At 42.3% G+C, this 21,455-nt stretch overlaps 1 protein-coding gene and 3 non-coding genes across 4 annotated transcripts in view; 1 reads left to right on the top strand and 3 right to left on the bottom strand.

Annotated features, from left to right (window-relative positions):
- The window catches only part of LOC136865943 (luciferin 4-monooxygenase), a 181,575-nt gene that overhangs the window by 2,273 nt on the left and 157,847 nt on the right, over positions 1-21,455 (top strand). The window lies entirely within an intron of this gene.
- TRNAQ-UUG (transfer RNA glutamine (anticodon UUG)) lies at positions 2,468-2,539 on the bottom strand. Its single transcript has one exon. It is a non-coding gene; the product is annotated as a tRNA-Gln (tRNA).
- Positions 10,351-10,422, bottom strand: TRNAQ-UUG (transfer RNA glutamine (anticodon UUG)). The gene has a single exon. It is a non-coding gene; the product is annotated as a tRNA-Gln (tRNA).
- On the bottom strand, positions 14,961-15,032 carry TRNAQ-UUG (transfer RNA glutamine (anticodon UUG)). The gene has a single exon. It is a non-coding gene; the product is annotated as a tRNA-Gln (tRNA).

Raw genomic sequence — 21,455 nt, 5'->3', positions numbered from 1 at the left:
CTGGTTCGCATTTCGGTGATATGGAAGCTCTGTCATTCACATATTGCAACTCCATACGTCTTAGCTGTTCATCTAATTGTTCTTGCCGTTGTTGAAGCTATTGTGCTTTCTTCTTCTCGATTCAACTCATAAAACTCGTACTATGGCTGGCGAAAACACAGACAACTATCGACTACTTAACAGGCAATGAGTTGCCTAGTTACTTGAGAGTACATCTCGATCAGGCCATGTTGGATTCCTATTTATAAATAACAGACAATGCGTTGCCTAATTACATTAAACACCTAGCAAGAAAAACCCTTCACAGAACATGGATGCGTGTTCCGATCCTCCTATATACATCAGATCTTACCGGACTATAGTGATATAGCTTAAGTCGTTATCGCCTAGCGACAATCTGTCCAACAAGGTCGATTCAGTCTTGGTGCGGCTTTGTACTTAAGTTAATTCCATAAAATTACTCGTAATAAAAAAATACCTATTAGATTTCGTTGAAACTACTTCCTAAACACGCTCGTATTCAAATGGAACGTTATGTCAAAATTTCAAGTCAACTGACCGAATATTTCTAGAGTTTTGCGATCACAAACATACGCAGACTGAACTTTGATATATAAAGATTATTAACGCAGTAGTTACTATTGTGTCCACCTCTGTGGTGTAGTGGTTAGTGTGATTAGCTGCCACCCCCGGTCCGGAGGACCGGGTTCGATTCCCGGCTCAGCCACGAAATTTGAAAAATGGTACGAGGGCTGGAACGGGGTCCACTCAGCCTCGGGAGGTCAAATGAGTAGAGGTGGGTTCGATTCCCATCTCATCCATCCTGGAAGTGGTTTTCCGTGGTTTCCCACTTCTCCTCCAGGCAAATGCCAGGATGACACCTAACTTAAGGCCACGGCCGCTTCCTTCCCTCTTCCTTGTATATCCCTTCCAATATTTCCAACCCCAACAAGGCCCCTGTTCAGCATAGCAGGTGAGGCCGCCTGGGCGAGGTACTGGTCATTCACCCCAGTTGTATCCCTAGACTAAATGTCTCACTCTCCAGGACATTGCCCTTGAAGTGGTAGAGGTGGGATAAACCAACCCTAGAGGAAAAGAAGAAGAAGTTATTATTGTACAATATAGGCTACTTTGTTAGTAAAAAATGGAATTGGGTGACCGAATTTCTTAACAATTTTTTAAAAATAGCAATGCAGCGTAAGCAAGCATTTCTACATACCTAGTCAATGAGAGGTAGCCTACAAACTGACACATTTTAGAATGAATAGCTTGGAATGGGGACCCTGTGTACATGTAGACAAAACCTGAAAATGAGCGAATGAACTGCTCACTGTAAATGTGTAAATGTGGGTACCCCTAGTGGTACGCGAATCACACGTCTCGCGGCCACAGTGGGCAGCCGGTTGACCACTCTACTACTCGACATGTAAGTGAATACACTAAGGGAACAACCTTACTCTTTCTCCCCTATTAATACTGAAGGTATTTTCTGTTAGGTTCGATTCAGTGTCGCCGACCATACAGCTTAGGGACCATATTTGCTGACACGACGTCTTACTTCGCGTGTTGGCACTATGCAGTCATGTACTTTTCGTGACTTGCAAGATTATTCGTACTGCTTCTGTCGTATTGTGAAAATAACTGCTTTTACATTTGCGAATATAAGTAAAGCATATTTTATATTTCAAATTTCGTGACAAAGCAGGAAATTGAACCTGCGCCCCCGGGGGTGACAGCTAATCACGCTAACCACTACACCACTCTTATCTCTATTACTAAACAGGCCATGAAGGTTTATTCAAAGATGATGCAAATACTATGTTCCTCTTTATGGCATGAACCAATGTCTATCAATTTATTTCTCTCTCTCTCTTAATCTGCTTACCCTCCAGGGTTGGTTTTTCCCTCGGACTCAGCGAGGGATCCCACCTCTACCGCCTCAAGGGCAGTGTCCTGGAGCTTCCGACTCTGGGTCGGGGGAAACTACTGGGGAGTATGACCAGTACCTCAACCAGGCGGCCTCACCTGCTGTGCTGAACAGGGGCCTTGCGAGGGATGGGAAGATGGGAAGGGATAGACAAGGAAGAGGGAAGGAAACGGCCGTGGCCTTAAGTTAGGTGCCATCCCGGCATTCGCCTGGAGGAGAACCAGCAAACCACGGAAAACCACTTCGAGGATGGCTGAGGTGGGAATAGAACCCGCCTCTACTCAGTTGCCCTCTCGAGGCTGAGTGGACCCCGTTCCAGCCCTCGTACCACTTTTCAACTTTCGTGGCAGAGCCAGGAACCGAACCCAGACCTCCGGGGGTGGCAGCTAATCAAGCTAACCACTACACCACAGACGCGGACCACCAATGTTTATCAATTTATTTATTTTTTGTTACAATCCCTGCAACCTAGTTTGTATACTCATAATTGGATCACTCTCTTGATGTAGCTCACACAGTTGTTGAATAAAAATGGCAAGCAGGTCCCACCGAGATTTGAACTCGGATCGCTGGATTCAAAGTCCAGAGTGCTAACCATTACACCATGGGACCACATGCTCTACGTTTTTTTATTTCAGTACTCTTCGCCGTACTTTGAATGCTATTTTAACTCATTGGCTAAAGTGAATTCTGACGTTGGAATACCGCAAACCAGCTCGTGAAAGGAGGCACAATCGCTTACTTTCTTCAGATGACGTTATGCTAATGATTGGTGCTGTCATCTGCTATCTGTGATCAGTTGTTTCTCCTCGGTGAGTGTGACATCCGGTGCTGGGTGATGACAATGTTCGGTCGACGGTTGTAGAGTGGCGACGACTGGTCCGTGGTCCGACAGTTCTGCACTGCGACCGACCAACCGAGCAGAGGACGGGTGGCCACGTCTGCATTCAGGAGATGTCCCCGTCGCCGTCGTCTGTCCTGAAAATGGTTTTCTGTGGCTTTCAATTCTCCTGCACTAAAGTGAATGCCGGCACAGTTCCTAGTGTAGACCATGGCCGCCAACCCTCCTCAGCTTGTCCACACATCACCATCCTCGCGCCACCGTCGTCTTCAGGAACCGAACGCAAACTTGTGTAGATAGAGAGAATTCTGAATGCACTCACCTGGAAATAACTGAGCAGCAGTTTCTCCCTACCGAGGATGAATTTCGTTCAGAAGCGTAACGCACATGCAGAAAACAAAATTGGACCCCTGAAAGAAATTGTGTAAAGCCTACTAACACATTGAAACACATGCGATCCACATCCTTTACCATACAAGACTTAGCAACCATAAGATTATGAGATTAATTCGTTTGTTAATGTACAATAAGGGGCAGTGAAATGTAAACGTGTCAAGAGCCGTTGCAAGAGCCAAGGTACAGTAAAACGTTCGCGCCTCACAAATAATCAGCTTTTAAGACATTTATCCCGCTGGAAGATGATCAGCTTTTAAGACATTTATCCCACTGGAAGGAGAGATGGTCTGTCTCATTCTTGAAGAAGCTGGTGGGCTGTACCCAGTTCGATATCCACGAAGGCTTTTCCTCGTCGAGTTGGCTGTGAGCTTGCAGTCGGTAGGTAAGTTGGTTCGAACACCTTTGTCGGAAACTCTCAAGGTTGATTTCCATAGTTTCTCATTGTCACACCAGGCTGTACCTAAATTAAGTCAACGACCGCTCCTTCCCACTCTTAAGCCTTTCCTATCCCATCGTTGCTATAAAACCTGTCTGGGTCGGTGCTACGTAAAGCCCATTGTAAAAAAAACTTTCGTTCTTAATCCGGTTACCCTTCAGCGTTGGTTTTTTTCCTCAGACTCTGCGAGGGATCCCACCTCTACCGCCTCAAGGGCACTGTCCTGGAGCATGAGACTTCGGGTCGGAGGATACAACTGCGGAGGAGGACCAGTGTCTCGGCCAGGTAGCTTCACCTGCTATGCTGAACAAGGATGAGAGGGGGAGATCGGGAGGGGCAGGCAAGGAAGAGGAAAGGAAGCGGCCGTGACCGTAAGTTAGGTACTGTACCATTACGTTACAGTCGAGGAGAACCTACTCACAGAAATGTAGCGGACAAAATGGCGTGCGCCGGCTTCATGCAACACGGACACATATGAACTATCACCAAGAGGCAAGTTAATCACAGATTAGAAGACGGAGACTTATGAAAGACCATCGAAAAAGAGTTTCATGTTGGAACAACTATTGTCTTGAAAAACAATTGAATTCAATTAATTCTTAATACCTTGAGAAAGAAGATCGCTTTTAAAAAGAAGTAATCCACTTGGAACCAAGAAGAGATTCATTAACAATTAGGAAGAGAACTGTGTGTTAGAAATATAAATATTGGTGCAGAATTCAATTATTCACGGCTAAAGAATAAGTCAAGACGTGGAGAAACGTATATATTTCGATTTAAAATATTGGGGGGGGGGAAAAAGGAATATACGGACCGGTGCAAGATCGAAGATAAAGGGCGAATTCTAGCACTATAAGTGGCTGAATATAATCAAGAATAACGGAAATAATATCTAGAAGCACCAGCCAACGTGAAGAAAAGGATCTATTTAATGAGAATAAGCCGCATTTGAATTCATATAAGAGCGCAATTTCGAGATATAGGAGAAAATACTAGCATTCATTCATATCTGCTAATGCTTAAAATGAAAGAATAAGCTAATTATTCTGCCCGTATAATATTGTTTTCTTCTTGCATAGACACCGCCAATATGATGAGAACCGCTTAAGCTGATGGAGGAAGACTGCCCAGGCTACCATGACGGAGACCAAGACTGCGATGCACAGTTTAATAATTTCGTGTGGCTATTTCTAGCCGGGTGCAGCCCTTGTAAGGCAGACCCTCCGATGAGGGTGGGCGGCATCTGTCATGTGTAGGTAACTGCGTGTTATTGTGGTGAAGGATAGTGTTATGTGTGATGTGTGATGTGTGAGTTGCAGGAATGTTGGGGACAGCACAAATACCCTGCCCCCGAGTCATTGGAATTAACCAATGAAGGTTAAAATCCCCAACCCGACAGCGAATCAAACCCGGGACCCTCTAAGCGATGCCCAGTGACCAGCTGTGACGTGTCCGGACATGGAATCTTACTACACAGAGATGGCATAGCGTACAAGCAGGAGCCAGCAGCTGACCCACTCGAGACGAGATAAGACACGGCCATCTTGATATATAGAGGCCTGCTACTGTGTAGAGATGAGAAGAATGCAAGAATGAGGAATGTGGCCTGCAAGCACGAACTTCCTGCTCTTCCCAGACAGATCGGCTCTTATCTTCTCGTATCTGCTACACGAAAACATTGACTCACACTTTGCAGTTTGCAGGGTTACAACTGACAAGATCGAAAAGCTGCCAGTAGAAGATAATATAAAGTCACCTGGATAGTAGCGGAGTTGCTATGGTAACCACTGCGTCACTGGCTCTGCTGGTGAAATCCCCTTCACCCCGTGCCTCACCGGGCTTGTGCATTCTTCTGATCTCCCAACAATACCAACAGTTGTGACGTCACGCGTATAGTGCTCATTCTCCGTCGTCGCGTTTAATTCCTATATTGCTGATACGATATTTTTTATCATAATTTGACAAAGAAAATGCAATAATAAGCCTATAAACACAAAACACTGAAGAAACACTATCAAAAGTATACATACGAATACACAAATATATGCACTCAAGGTAATATATTACATATTGTAAAATGTTCGACTGAAGGCTACTCACCTGGACTGTACGATGACGGTGAATAGGCGAATGGTTTTTCTCTCAAAACAATGCAATTCTTTTTATGCTTGTCTGAGCACATGAATAAATTAAGAAACGTATTTTCCAAAATATGACAGATCTTGGTCACAACACTCATTAACTCAGCAGCACACACCCGCACTTGTCACAGGTTTTTCAACTTTCATTATCAAAACATTGAAAACATTGAAAGAGACATCCCTAGAATTTCCACTGTCTAAAAATATCTTTGAATCAGATATCAAGGTATAAGTTAATGTGTAGCTTTCCACAATTTAAAAAGTAGTATGATGGTCACTAGGCAAACTCTTGCTGTTTCTAAAATGCCATTATATTACACTTATTTGAGCATATAGTGTTATTAATTAATTATTTATGAATGACAGGAAAATATTTGCTATGATATGATAGATCTTGGACACAATGCTCATTAACTCTGCAGCTCACACCCACACTTGTCACAGAAATTACCAGGCTCTTCAACTTTCATTACAAAAACATGGAAAGAAACATCCCTACGATTTCCACTGTTCAAACATACATCTTTGAATCAGATATCAAGGCCGGAATTAACATGTAGCCCTCCATAACAAATCATTTAATGCTCAATAGGCGAACTGTTGTCTCTAAAATGAATCAATTTTGGTAGAAAATTCAAGTACATTTAGGGTTGTTAACTCACCCAACTAGTCCTCATAATTTGATATCTTGTCTCCTTCTTCTGGCGATTTTCGTTTGGCAGGTGTTGGTTGAGACATATATGACGGCTGCCCAGGAAATATAGTTGGCACAGCTAGGAAACACAAATGTTGAGCTAGCCACCTCCTTATTTAAATGGTAATTGGATGTAGGCCTACATCCAGGCACTCTACACGTTCGCCCCATTTTACAAAGAGGAGCATACACTACACTAACACATTATAGTAATAATCATAATTAAATGATAAACTTTAGAGTACTTTAGACAATTCATAATAGCTCAGTGGGTACACTTAACTTATCACATACCCTAGCAGTACTTCCTAACATCAGGCTCCTCAAATTAGAATTCTATAGTATTTAACACAGACTATTGCTGAAAATACATCCTTTACTGATGCATTTTCATACAGTTATGACTTTTAAACACGAACGAACACTTCTAATAACGTTGAAATAACAACAACGTGCTACGAAACCACCACGTAAACAAGACTCGTGCCTACATATCGCTGCACTAAAAAACTGACGTCATCACTATGGAACTGTCATTTGAGTTGGCCGTGGATAAGAGATAAGTTTCCGATTTATATTAAGAATTAATAGTAGCTGTTGTATTAAATTAAAAACAATTGAGTGTTACCTATAAACGAATTATATGTGCCAAATTGTGAATGTCAGTGTTAGATCTTAAGCAGTTAACCGCGAAAGTGTGCCAATTTAAGTAGCAGATATAATCAAAATGTAATTATGGGTTATTGTCAACATACGTGAAGAGTGTATATCGATTTTAACTTACCAATCTACACGGAAAGTTTATTTAACTATGAAATGGGGGAAGACTGAAAAGAGTAGGCATGAATTGCAGAGTATAACCTAATTTTTTAGTAAACCAAATCGACAGACATGGCTGGAATGACTTTATTATACGAAGAGATGGATTATATTAGGAATACGCGTTTTATAAGAAGAATATATCGTCGAGGGAGTATCGAACCATAACAGAGAAAATATTTAGTGGAAGCGAAATGAGAATATATATATATTCAGGTAGATTAATAAGAAGAGGTATGTGAGAAATGTGTAGGATGTGTATTATCCGCACACTTTATCTTGGTGCATTTGTGTACGGGGGTGAGGAGTAAGGAGGGAGCTGTCCTGGTATCGATAGTGCTGCCAACTGAATGAAAATGAAATCTGAATTGAATCGAAAATATGATCGATCGATATGAAATTTCTAAACCGTTATCATCTTAAGAGAACAACTATGTCAAATACACATTATATAACATTATAAAACATTTCTCGATGCGAATCTTGTTCCTAGCATGAATTCTATACTTTGGCTTTGTTGTGTAAACAACAACAGTACTAGTACGTAAAGTGTGCGCAAGATGTCGCACAACGATGCTTAAGCGATTCATAGTTTGTGTTTCAAAGGTTGCCTGTACGAATCTCGAAGATCGCCGAGGTCGACCGATTCAGCACTAGGGTGTAAATGCACCAAGATAAAGTGTGCGGATAACAGTAATGAAAGTATTGAGATATAATGTTTTATTTTCGTCGTAAGGTTAAATGAAGGAAGTTGCTGTAACGGATCCATGTGATAGGTATTGGTAATCCACGATAAATAAAATGAAAGCTATGAGGTTAAGCCATGTTGATGTGAACATAGAGTTACAAACTAGCTGATTTAATGTCGATTGGTGATATAACGTGAAAGATGATGGTTATTGAGTTTCAGATACTTATTAGTGTATATGTAGGGACATTAAGAATTATCGCCCTACAGAACGAGAATGTCTCCCTGAATAAACTGTAGATTGAGGAATTATACTACGTCGAAGTATTGGCACAGCGGTAGATGAAATAAGAGTATACATCATTAATAGTAGCACATATATAAATGAGTGGCACAATTTCAGAGTTAATATCGGTAGGCTATTTCATTAGGGGCACTTATTGATTATATGTTTGATTCCCAATGTCATAAACGAATTGATATAACATTGCCTAGTTAGTATTTCTAATTATAATAGTATTTTAGAGTGCGGTAACAGTTTAAAGCCACAATGAGGAAAATTGTTAATTATCTCGTATCTCGTAAGGTGAATACGAAAACCCAAATATGAAAAATCCTCCACATCCCAACAAAAATAAAGAATATGACCTTGTGAAAAAAACTCTATGAACAATACTTATGCAAAATTATGGATTTAAGTAATTCAGTGAAACATTAAGTAGCGAATAATGAATGTAAGAATACAAAAGACCTAAATCCAACTATGTTGACAGAAAGAATCAATGTATATAAGATGGTTAATTATCGTAGTTTCATTTTCTTTTCTCTACAAAGTTAGCATGCTAATAAATTAGTGTAAGGATTAATCATCATCATCATCATCATCATCATCTGCTTACCCTCCAGGTTCGGCTTTTCCCTCGGACTCAGCGAGGGATCCCACCTCTACCGCCTCAAGGGCAGTGTCCTGGAGCTTCAGACTCTTGGTCGGGGGATACAACTGGGGAGTATGACCAGTACCTCGCCCAGGCGGCCTCACCTGCTGTGGTGAACGGGAGCCTTGTAGGGGGATGGGAAGATTGGAAGGGAGAGGCAAGGATTATGGAAGGGAGCGGCCGTGGCCTGAATTTAGGTACCATCCCGGCATTTGCCTGGAGGAGAAGTGGGAAACCATAGAAAACCACTTCCAGGATGGCTGAGGTGGGAATCGAACCCACCTCTACTCAGTTGACATCCCGAGGCTGAGTGGACCCCGTTCCAGCCCTCGTACCACTTTTCAAATTTCGTGGCAGAGCCGGGAATCGAACCCGGACCTCCGGGGGTGGCAGCTAATCACGCTAACCACTACACCACAGAGGCGGACGTAAGGATTAATTCTGAGGTTTATTCTGAAATATAGGTAATGATATGTAGCTGTAAGGTAATATAACTGTTAATGACAGGAATTATTGTGATGATATAACGAATGATGAAATGCATTGTTAGAGTTTGGGGGTTAAATAATATTTTAATGCACATGCTCTTACTCTTCAACGGAACATGCGATAATATTATTATATTTTAAGGAAGAAGTTAATATTTTACCCTGATGAGCTGGCGGGAACATATATTCAAATCATTTACTAGGGTGTAGTACCATCCCGGCATTTCCCTGGAGGAGTAGTGGGAAACCACGGAAAACCACTTCGAGCATGGCTGAGGTTGGAATCTAACCGCCCTCTACTCAGTTGACCACCCAAGGCTGAGTGGACGCCGTTCCAGCCCTCGTACAGCTTTTCAAATTTCGTGGCAGAGCTGAGAATCGAACCCGGGCCTCTGGGGATGGCAGCTAATCACACAAACCACTACACCGCAAGGATGGACACTACCAATAATAATAATAATAATAATAATAATAATAATAATAATAATAATAATAATAATAATATATTTACGTCCCATAAACTACTTCTAGGGTTTCGGAGACGCCGAGGTGCCAGAATAGTGTCTCGCAGGAGTTCTTTCAGGTGCGTCTGACGTATTTGATCACCTTGAAATACCACTGGTTTGAGTCAGGATCGATCCCACCCGGTGCGGCGTAACACTATTCGTTTGTCGGAAACCACCCTGAACAATCACTTAGGCCCGGATGTAGTATAATTTTGCACCTTATCCTACCGCCCACTGAGGGGTATTAACGTTCGTCAGTCTTTTGGTATCTTATCTCTCTATTACTCCTCAAAACAGGCGATTAAGGTTTATTCACAGGTGATGCGAACACTACTGTATACTTCTGTTTCTGGTTTCGAATCAGTATCCACTACCGTTTGTTAATTTGATGTCACAATCCCAGTAACTTAGTTTGGATTCCTATAATTGGACCACACGCTTGATATAGCACACACAATTGTCGATTAAAAATTGCAACCAGGTCCCACCGAGATTTGAACTCGGATCGCTGGATTCAAAGTCCAGAGTGCTAACCATTACACCATGGGACCGCATACCCTGCCCCTTTATTTTAAAACTCTTCACCGTACTTTGAACGCCAATTTAACACATGGGCGAAAGTGAATTCTGATGGTCATAATACCGCGGACCAGCTCTAGAAAGTGGCGCAATCATTTACTTTCTTCAGATGACGTTATGCTAATGTTTCCACGTTGCTTGGTGCTGTCATCTGCTATCTGTGATCGGCTGTTTCTCCTTGGCGAATGTGACATCAGCTGCTGGGTGATGACGTACTAGTGGCAAATATTCGGTCGGCGGTTGTTGAGTAGGCTTCGTCCTACAAAGTGGCCAGGTCGGTAGATGCAGAGTAGGTTGTTGTCCCGTAAGCTCTGTACTCTGACCGGCCAACCGAGCAGAGGAGAGGTGGTCACGGCTTTACAGCGCCTCTACGCCTCTGCATTCGGGAGACGGGGCTGGGGCACAGTGCTGCATTTCTCGCCTGGCCTCGCCCGTCGGCTGTCCTGAGAAAGGTTTTCCGTGGTTTTCCATCCTCCTGCACTGAGGCGAATACCGGGGCAGTTCGTAGTATAGGCCACGGCCACCTAGCCCCTTACCTTCTCCGCACATCTCCTCCACCGCAACAAATCTCCCGGCCTGAGAGACGGCGTAACCGTCTAAGAGGCCCGCCTCCCCCTTCAGGGGAGGAATGAAAACGTTTCGTAGTAGTAGTAGTAGTAGTAGTAAAGTAGCCACGGGTGGTCCGTGGGCCGTGGTCCGACAGCTCTGCACTCCGACCCACCCACCGAGTAGAAGACGGGTGGCCAGTAGGGATGGACAGTAGGGAGTCCCCACCGTCCGCTGTCCTGAGGATGGTTTTCCATTCACCTGCACTGAAGTGAATGTCGGGTCAGTTCCTGCTAGAGTCCACAGCCGCAAAACCCTCACCGTCTCTTTACCACCAGAAATCTCCTGGCCTGAGAGACGGCGTCACCTCCCCCTTGATGGAGGAATAAAAACAATTGAGAAGTAGTAGTACGGAAATGTCACTACGTTTCTGAGAGCATTCAATGGGAAACAAATGAGCAGCAGCTCCTCCTTACCGAGAAAGTTTGAGTGGTGTCTCTTGTACCGGGCGGTACACCTCTACGTCGCACATTTAAATCTTGCGCCAATTAAAATTCCCCTACAGGAGAAACACTGAACTCGAAACTAGACCTATTTAAACGTTTCCTCTGAAGATGTCACTACCGTAATTTTGTGATGGTGAAGTTTCCAGTACTGTGTGTATTTCAACTTGTTTTTGTTTTCCGTTCATCAAGAAATTTGGACATTCTCTCATAGAGGTCACTACAAAAAACTATGATCATGCACCCTGGTGCGAAGTGAAGAAACGTTTTTGAAGAAATTTTGTATTCATAAGTTTGTTCTTTACTAAATTACGTTCATTTATTTTTGGGTTGGCAATATTGACCTTTTCTTTCCGCCAGTTTTGAATTCAGCCAATCCCTAATTTCTGTAATTAATTTTCAGCCTATCACAGGCTTCTTCATCGATTTTGAGTGTAAACTTTGTATCCTCCAATAAAATTCTGTGGGTGTGTCTTGATTATTCATGAAAGGTCTCGAACGTTCCCCGAGGGTTTATAAACTGCGGATTTTCACGGCTCTTGGCCACTTGATCTACATATAACTAAGTGTGTGGACGTGAAGCAGGAGGCGGGAGGTGTCTCTTTCATCAGGCAGCTGATCTTCAGCAAGGTAATAGCCGTTTAACATCTTTATTTCTTGCTAGCTCAGCAGTTTAACCCGCGGGAAAGTTCCGAAACCTTTACCATGTAACCTACTTTTATAAACATGTAATTTTTCGTCCGGCTTATGTAAAAACTTAATAAAATCTGTAACTGTAATTCGGGGATAGAGAGTGATTTAGCCTCTCGAGCTCCCCTTCATATTGGTTTCAGGTGACTACGTTTTGTAACTGGTTTTCTTCCCTTCCGTAATGTTTTAAATTTCTTTCTTATACGGGCCACTTCCATCGTTTGGGAATAGCCCCTGTTTAATCGGCCTAGTGCCCCTTGGGTTTTAAGAAGTCACATCGAGGAGTGCAGGTATTCGCCTCCTTTCATTTTGTGTTCGGGCCAGTTATTTAACTGTTATTTCTTTTAAACGAAGGCCCTATAGGTTGGGTGCAAGATAGCCCTGTTTCAATTTTGTAAGCTGGGCCATGGAAGACCGAGAAGTGTAAGATATTTTTGGTGTTGCCTTGAATAGGCTTGGAAAAACTGAGAGCGTGTCAGCTCTTTTCAAGTGTTGTAAAAGTGCCTCTGGGAGGCTTTAAGTTAAAAAAAATTGGGAGCAAGTGCTCCATGTATTAAGGGGTGTTCTGCCCTTGCATAATATGGTGATCTTTGTAAAGCTAATTGGGTAGCTCAGGAATTGTTAAGTGAGGAATTGAAACCCAAGTTCTGTTTATTCCACCAATCTTGTCTCAACTAGACTTGTCTTTTGCTACTGGTACCTGTGACTTTGTTACTTGTAGTCTTTTTTAAGAGAAAAAATATAACCTTTGATAAAATTTTAAATTAACTTTGTCTCTGTAGTTAGACCCATTCATCCCGGCACCTTCTTTCGCCTCTGCTGATCCACCAACCATGGTAACATCTCTAAAAGTAGGAATGACTGCAATATGAAGAAGAAGAAGTTGAAATTCAAGAGGACAAATTGGGACAAATATTCGTTTATAGGAAGAGGAGTTAGGGATTGGAATAACTTACACAAGGAAGATGTTTAATAAATTTCAAATTTCTTTGCAATCATTTAAGAAAAGGCTAGGAAAAAAACAGATAAAGGAGTCTGTCACCGGGGCGACTTCCCTAAATGCAGATCAGTAGTGATTGATTGATTGATTGATTGATTGATTGATTGATTGATTGATTGATTGATTGATTGATTGATTGATTGATTGATTGATTGATTGATTGATTGATTGATTGATTGATTGATTGATTGATTGATTGATTACGTTTGGAGGCGTGACGGATATGATAGTGTCCTCCTGCAGAAAGCAAAATTGGGCCCCACAACGAAATTGTATAAAGCTCGTTAGGCTCAACACATACATGTAACTGCGAGAGATGCAATCTACATCCCTTTTAATACTAGCGAGTAAGTGGTTGTGCGGTTAAGGTCACGTAGCTATCAGCTTGCATTCGGGAGATGGTGTGTTCGAACCCCTTTGTCGGCAGCCCTCATACGGTTTTCCGTGGTTTCCCATTTTCACACCAGGCAAATGATGGGGCTGTATCTTAATTGAGGTCACGGCCGCTTCCTTCCACTACTGGCATTTTCCTATCCATCGAAGACCTATCTGCGTTGGTGCGACATAATGCAAATTGTGAAAAAAGAATTAAATAGTTGTTACTATAGAGGACAGCCAAATGAAAAGGGATCAACTGCCCAAACATTTCATCCTCAAAAGAACTGTTAAGATATTTATCTCACTGGATGGAGCGGACGTCAATCCCACTCTTGCGAAAACTGGCGGGCTGTGCCAGTTAGACACGTCATCGTCCGATGTAAACTGATAACCATCAATGTCTTCGACCGGCGAATTGGTCGAGAGGAGAGGGTCGCCTAGCTTTGAGCTTGCTGTCCGAAAATGGTGCGCTCGAATGAAACCGTTGGGAGCCCTGAAGATGGTTCTCACTTCCACCCTTATGAAGCCGCGGACTCTACCTTCCCATTCTTATCGCAATTAGTTCTGCGCGTCGTGATGCTAAAAGGAGCTTTGTCTCGTCCTTGTGCGACGAATTCGATATTTCGTCTATATTGGCCTATAATGACTTCTATACGTATTTTTTTGATACCTTGGGTTACATTGTTTAAATTTTCGTGGGGATGCCTAATTGTTATGAAAATGTAGCTTTCTATAGATGAAAGGATATTTAAAATCGGTTCAGTAGTTTTTGAGTTTATCCATTACAAATAAATAGGCCTATACTTCTTCTTAATCTGTTTACCCTCCAGGGTCGGTTTTTCCCTCGGACTCAGCGAGGGATCCCACCTCTACAGCCTCAAGGGCTGAGACTCTGGGTCGGAGATAAAACTGGAAAGGAGGACCAGTACCTCCCCCAGGCGACCTCACCTGCTGTGCTGAACAGGGACCTTGTGGGGGGGTGGGAAGATTGGGAGGGATAGATGAGGAAGAGGGAAGAGAGCGGCCGTGGCCTTAAGTTAGGTACCATCCCGGCATTTGCCTGGAGGAGAAGTGGGAAACCACGGAAAAACCACTTCGAGGATGGCTGAGGTGAGATTAGAACCCGCCTCTACTCAGTTGCCCTCCCTAGGCTGAGTGGACCCCGTTCCAGCCCTCGTACCACTTTTCAACTTTCGTGGCAGAGCCAGGAACCGAACCCGGACCTCCGGGGGTGGCAGCTAATCACGCTAACCACTACACCACAGACGCGGACCACCAACGTTTATCAATTTCTTTATTTTTTTCTTACAATACCTGCAACCTAGTTTGTATACTCATAATAGGATCACTCTCTTGATCTAGCTCACACAGTTGTTGAATAAAAATGGCAGGCAGGTCCCACCGAGATTTGAACTCGGATCGCTGGATTCAAAGTCCAGAGTGCTAACCATTACACCATGGGACCACATGCTCTATGTTTTTCATTTCAGTACTCTTGGCCGTACTTTGAATGCTATTTTAACTCATTGGCTAAAGTGAATTCTGATATTGGAATACCGCAAACCAGCTCGTGAAAGGAGACACAATCGCTTACTTTCTTCAGATGACGTTATGCTAATGATTGGTGCTGTCATCTGCTATCTGTGATCAGTTGTTTCTCCTCGGTGAGTGTGACATCCGATGCTGGGTGATGACAATGTTCGGTCGACGGTTGTAGAGTGGCGACGAATGGTCCGTGGTCCGACAGCTCTGCACTGCGACCGACCAACCGAGCAGAGGACGGGTGGCCACGTCTGCATTCAGGAGATGTCCCCGTCCCCGTCGGCTGTCCTGAAAATGGTTTTCTGTGGCTTTCAATTCTCCTGCACTAAGGTGAATGCCGCCAACCCTCCTCACCTTGTCCACACTCACCATCCTCGCCTGAAGGACGGCGCCACCGTCGTCTTCAGGAACCCAACGCAAACTTGTGTAGACAGAGAGAATTCTGAATGCACTCACCTGGAAATAACTGAGCAGCAGTTTCTCCCTACCGAGGATGAATTTCGTTCAGAAGCGTAACGCACATGCAGAAAACAAAATTGGACCCCTGAAAGAAATTGTGTAAAGCCTACTAACACACTGAAACACATGCGATCCACATCCTTTACCATACAAGACTTAGCAACCATAAGATTATGAGATTAATTCGTTTGTTAATGTACAATAAGGGGCAGTGAAATGTAAACGTGTCAAGAGCCGTTGCAAGAGCCAAGGTACAGTAAAACGTTCGCGCCTCACAAATAATCAGCTTTTAAGACATTTATCCCGCTGGAAGATGATCAGCTTTTAAGACATTTATCCCACTGGAAGGAGAGATGGTCTGTCTCATTCTTGAAGAAGCTGGTGGGCTGTACTCAGTTCGATATCCACGAAGGCTTTTCCTCGTCGAGTTGGCTGTGAGCTTGCAGTCGGTAGGTAAGTTGGTTCGAACACCTTTGTCGGAAACTCTCAAGGTTGTTTTCCATAGTTTCTCATTGTCACACCAGGCTGTACCTAAATTAAGTCAACGACCGCTCCTTCCCACTCTTAAGCCTTTCCTATCCCATCGTTGCTATAAAACCTGTCTGGGTCGGTGCTACGTAAAGCCAATTGTAAAAAAACTTTCGTTCTTAATCCGGTTATCCTTCAGCGTTGGTTCTTTTCCTCAGACTCTGCGAGGGATCCCACCTCTACCGCCTCAAGGGCACTGTCCTGGAGCATGAGACTTCGGGTCGGAGGATACAACTGCGGAGGAGGACCAGTGTCTCGGCCAGGTAGCTTCACCTGCTATGCTGAACAAGGATGAGAGGGGGAGATCGGGAGGGGCAGGCAAGGAAGAGGAAAGGAAGCGGCCGTGACCGTAAGTTAGGTACTGTACCATTACGTTACAGTCGAGGCGATCCTACTCACAGAAATGTAGCGGACAAAATGGCGTGCGCCGGCTTCATGCAACACGGACACATATGAACTATCACCAAGAGGCAAGTTAATCACAGATTAGAAGGCGGAGACTTATGAAAGACCATCGAAAAAGAGTTTCATGTTGGAACAACTATTGTCTTGAAAAACAATTGTATTCAATTAATTCTTAATACCTTGAGAAAGAAGATCGCTTTTAAAAAGAAGTAATCCACTTGGAACCAAGAAGAGATTCATTAACAATTAGGAAGAGAACTGTGTGTTAGAAATATAAATATTGGTGAAGAATTCAATATTATTCACGGCTAAAGAATAAGTCAAGACGTGGAGAAACGTATATAATTCAATTTAAAATATTGGGGGGGAAAAAAGGAATATACGGACCGGTGCAAGATTGAAGATAAAGGGCGAATTCTAGCACTATTAGTGGCTGAATATAATCAAGAATAACGGAAATAATATCTAGAAGCACCAGCCAACGTGAAGAAAAGGATCTATTTAATGAGAATAAGCCGCATTTGAATTCATATAAGAGCGCAATTTCGAGATATAGGAGAAAATACTAGCATTCATTCGTATCTGCTAATGCTTAAAATGAAAGAATTAGCTAATTATTCTGCCCGTATAATATTGTTTTCTTCTTGCATGGACACCGCCAATATAATGAGAACCGCTTAAGCTGATGGAGGAAGACTGCCCAGGCTACCATGACGGAGACCAAGACTGCGATGCACAGTTTAATAATTTCGTGTGGCTATTTCTAGCAGGGTGCAGCCCTTGTAAGGCAGACCCTCCGATGAGGGTGGGCGGCATCTGTCATGTGTAGGTAACTGCGTGTTATTGTGGTGAAGGATAGTGTTATGTGTGATGTGTGAGTTGCAGGAATGTTGGGGACAGCACAAACACCCTGCCCCCGAGTCATTGGAATTAACCAATGAAGGTTAAAATCCCCAACCCGACAGCGAATCAAACCCGGGACCCTCTAAGCGATGCCCAGTGACCAGCTGTGACGTGTCCGGACATGGAATCGTACTACACAGAGATGGCATAGCGTACAAGCAGGAGCCAGCAGCTGACCCACTCGAGACGAGATAAGACACGGCCATCTTGATATATAGAGGCCTGCTACCAACAGTTGTGACGTCACGCGTATAGTGCTCATTCTCCCTCGTCGCGTTTAATTCCTATATTGCTGATACGATATTTTTTATCATAATTTGACAAAGAAAATGCAATAATAAGCCTATAAACACAAAACACTGAAGAAACACTATCAAAAGTATACATACGAATACACAAATATATGCACTCAAGGTCATATATTACATATTGTAAAATGTTCGACTGAAGGCTACTCACCTGGACTGTACGATGACGGTGAATAGGCGAATGGTTTTTCTCTCAAAACAATGCAATTCTTTTTATGCTTGTCTGAGCACATGAATAAATTAAGAAACGTATTTTCCAAAATATGACAGATCTTGGTCACAACACTCATTAACTCAGCAGCACACACCCGCACTTGTCACAGGATTTTCAACTTTCATTATCAAAACATTGAAAACATTGAAAGAGACATCCCTAGAATTTCCACTGTCTAAAAATATCTTTGAATCAGATATCAAGGTATAAGTTAATGTGTAGCTTTCCACAATTTAAAAAGTAGTATGATGGTCACTAGGCAAACTCTTGCTGTTTCTAAAATGCCATTATATTACACTTATTTGAGCATATAGTGTTATTAATTAATTATTTATGAATGAAAGGAAAATATTTGCTATGATATGATAGATCTTGGACACAATGCTCATTAACTCTGCAGCTCACACCCACACTTGTCACAGAAATTACCAGGCTTTTCAACTTTCATTACAAAAACATGGAAAGAAACATCCCTACGATTTCCACTGTTCAAACATACATCTTTGAATCAGATATCAAGGCCGGAATTAACATGTAGTCCTCCATAACAAATCATTTAATGCTCAATAGGCGAACTGTTGTCTCTAAAATGAATCAATTTTGGTAGAAAATTCAAGTACATTTAGGGTTGTTAACTTACCCAACTAGTCCTCATAATTTGATATCTTGTCTCCTTCTTCTGGCGATTTTCGTTTGGCAGGTGTTGGTTGAGACATATATGACGGCTGCCCAGGAAATATAGTTGGCACAGCTAGGAAACACAAATGTTGAGCTAACCACCTCCTTATTTAAATGGTAATTGGATGTAGTCCTACATCCAGGCACTCTACACGTTCGCCCCATTTTACAAAGAGGAGCATACACTACCCTAACACATTATAGTAATAATCATAATTAAATGATAAACTTTAGAGTACTTTAGACAATTCATAATAGCTCAGTGGGTACACTTAACTTATCACATACCCTAGCAGTACTTCCGAACATCAGGCTGCTCAAATTAGAATTCTATGGTATTTAACACAGACTATTGCTGAAAATACATCCTTTACTGATGCATTTTCATACAGTTATGACTTTTAAACACGAACGAACACTTCTAATAACGTTGAAATAACAACAACGTGCTACGAAACCACCACGTAAACAAGACTCGTGCCTACATATCGCTGCACTAAAAAACTGACGTCATCACTATGGAACTGTCATTTGTAGCAGGCCGGAACTTCGAGTTGGCCGTGGATAAGAGATAAGTTTCCGATTTATATTAAGAATTAACAGTAGCTGTTGTATGAAATTAAAAACAATTGAGTGTTACCTATAAACGAATTATATGTGCCAAATTGTGAATGTCAGTGTTAGATCTTAAGCAGTTAACCGCGAAAGTGTGCCAATTTAAGTAGCAGATATAATCAAAATGTAATTATGGGTTATTGTCAACATACGTGAAGTGTGTATATCGATTGTAACTTACCAATCTACACGGAAAGTTTATTTAACTATGAAATGGGGGAAGACTGAAAAGAGTAGGCATGAATTGCAGAGTATAACCTAATTTTTTAGTAAACCAAATCGACAGACATGGCTGGAATGACTTTATTATACGAAGAGATGGATTATATTAGGAATACGCGTTTTATAAGAAGAATATATCGTCGAGGGAGTATCGAACCATAACAGAGAAAATATTTAGTGGAAGCGAAATGAGAATATATATATATTCAGGTAGATTAATAAGAAGAGGTATGTGAGAAATGTGTAGGATGTGTATTATCCGCACACTTTATCTTGGTGCATTTGTGTACGGGGTTGAGGAGTAAGGAGGGAGCTGTCCTGGTATCGATAGTGCTGCCAACTGAATGAAAATGAAATCTGAATTGAATCGAAAATATGATCGATCGATATGAAATTTCTAAACCGTTATCATCTTAAGAGAACAACTATGTCAAATACACACTATATAACATTATAAAACATTTCTCGATGCGAATCTTGTTCCTAGCATGAATTCTATACTTCGGCTTTGTTGTGTAAACAACAACAGTACTAGTACGTAAAGTGTGCGCAAGATGTCGCACAACGATGCTTAAGCGATTCATAGTTTGTGTTTCAAAGGTTGCCTGTACGAATCTCGAAGATCGCCGAGGTCGACCGATTCAGCACTAGGGTGTAAATGCACCAAGATAAAGTGTGCGGATAACAGTAATGAAAGTATTGAGATATAATGTTTTATTTTCGTCGTAAGGTTAAATGAAGGAAGTTGCTGTAACGGATCCATGTGATAGGTATTGGTAATCCACGATAAATGAAATGAAAGCTATGAGGTTAAGCCATGTTGATGTGAACATAGAGTTACAAACTAGCTGATTTAATGTCGATTGGTGATATAACGTGAAAGATGATGGTTATTGAGTTTCAGATACTTATTAGTGTATATGTAGGGACATTAAGAATTATCGCCCTACAGAACGAGAATGTCTCCCTGAATAAACTGTAGATTGAGGAATTATACTACGTCGAAGTATTGGCACAGCGGTAGATGAAATAAGAGTATACATCATTAATAGTAGCACATATATAAATGAGTGGCACAATTTCAGAGTTAATATCGGTAGGCTATTTCATTAGGGGCACTTATTGATTATATGTATGATTCCCAATGTCATAAACGAATTGATATAACATTGCGTAGTTAGTATTTCTAATTATAATAGTATTTTAGAGTGCGGTAACAGTTTAAAGCCACAATGAGGAAAATTGTTAATTATCTCGTATCTCGTAAGGTGAATACGAAAACCCAAATATGAAAAATCCTCCACATCCCAACAAAAATAAAGAATATGACCTTGTGAAAAAAACTCTATGAACAATACTTATGCAAAATTATGGATTTAAGTAATTCAGTGAAACATTAAGTAGCGAATAATGAATGTAAGAATACAAAAGACCTAAATCCAACTATGTTGACAGAAAGAATCAATGTATATAAGATGGTTAATTATCGTATTTTCATTTTCTTTTCTCTACAAAGTTAGCATGCTAATAAATTAGTGTAAGGATTAATCATCATCATCATCATCATCTGCTCACCCTCCAGGTTCGGCTTTTCCCTCGGACTCAGCGAGGGATCCCACCTCTACCGCCTCAAGGGCAGTGTCCTGGAGCTTCAGACTCTTGGTCGGGGGATACAACTGGGGAGTATGACCAGTACCTCGCCCAGGCGGCCTCCCCTGCTGTGGTGAACGGGAGCCTTGTAGGGGGATGGGAAGATTGGAAGGGAGAGGCAAGGATTATGGAAGGGAGCGGCCGTGGCCTGAATTTAGGTACCATCCCGGCATTTGCCTGGAGGAGAAGTGGGAAACCATAGAAAACCACTTCCAGGATGGCTGAGGTGGGAATCGAACCCACCTCTACTCAGTTGACATCCCGAGGCTGAGTGGACCCCGTTCCAGCCCTCGTACCACTTTTCAAATTTCGTGGCAGAGCCGGGAATCGAACCCGGACCTCCGGGGGGTGGCAGCTAATCACG

This window comes from Anabrus simplex, chromosome 3, assembly GCF_040414725.1.
Source record: "Anabrus simplex isolate iqAnaSimp1 chromosome 3, ASM4041472v1, whole genome shotgun sequence".
NCBI lineage: Eukaryota > Metazoa > Arthropoda > Insecta > Orthoptera > Tettigoniidae > Anabrus > Anabrus simplex.
This window is presented reverse-complemented; position numbering and strand designations above follow the sequence as displayed.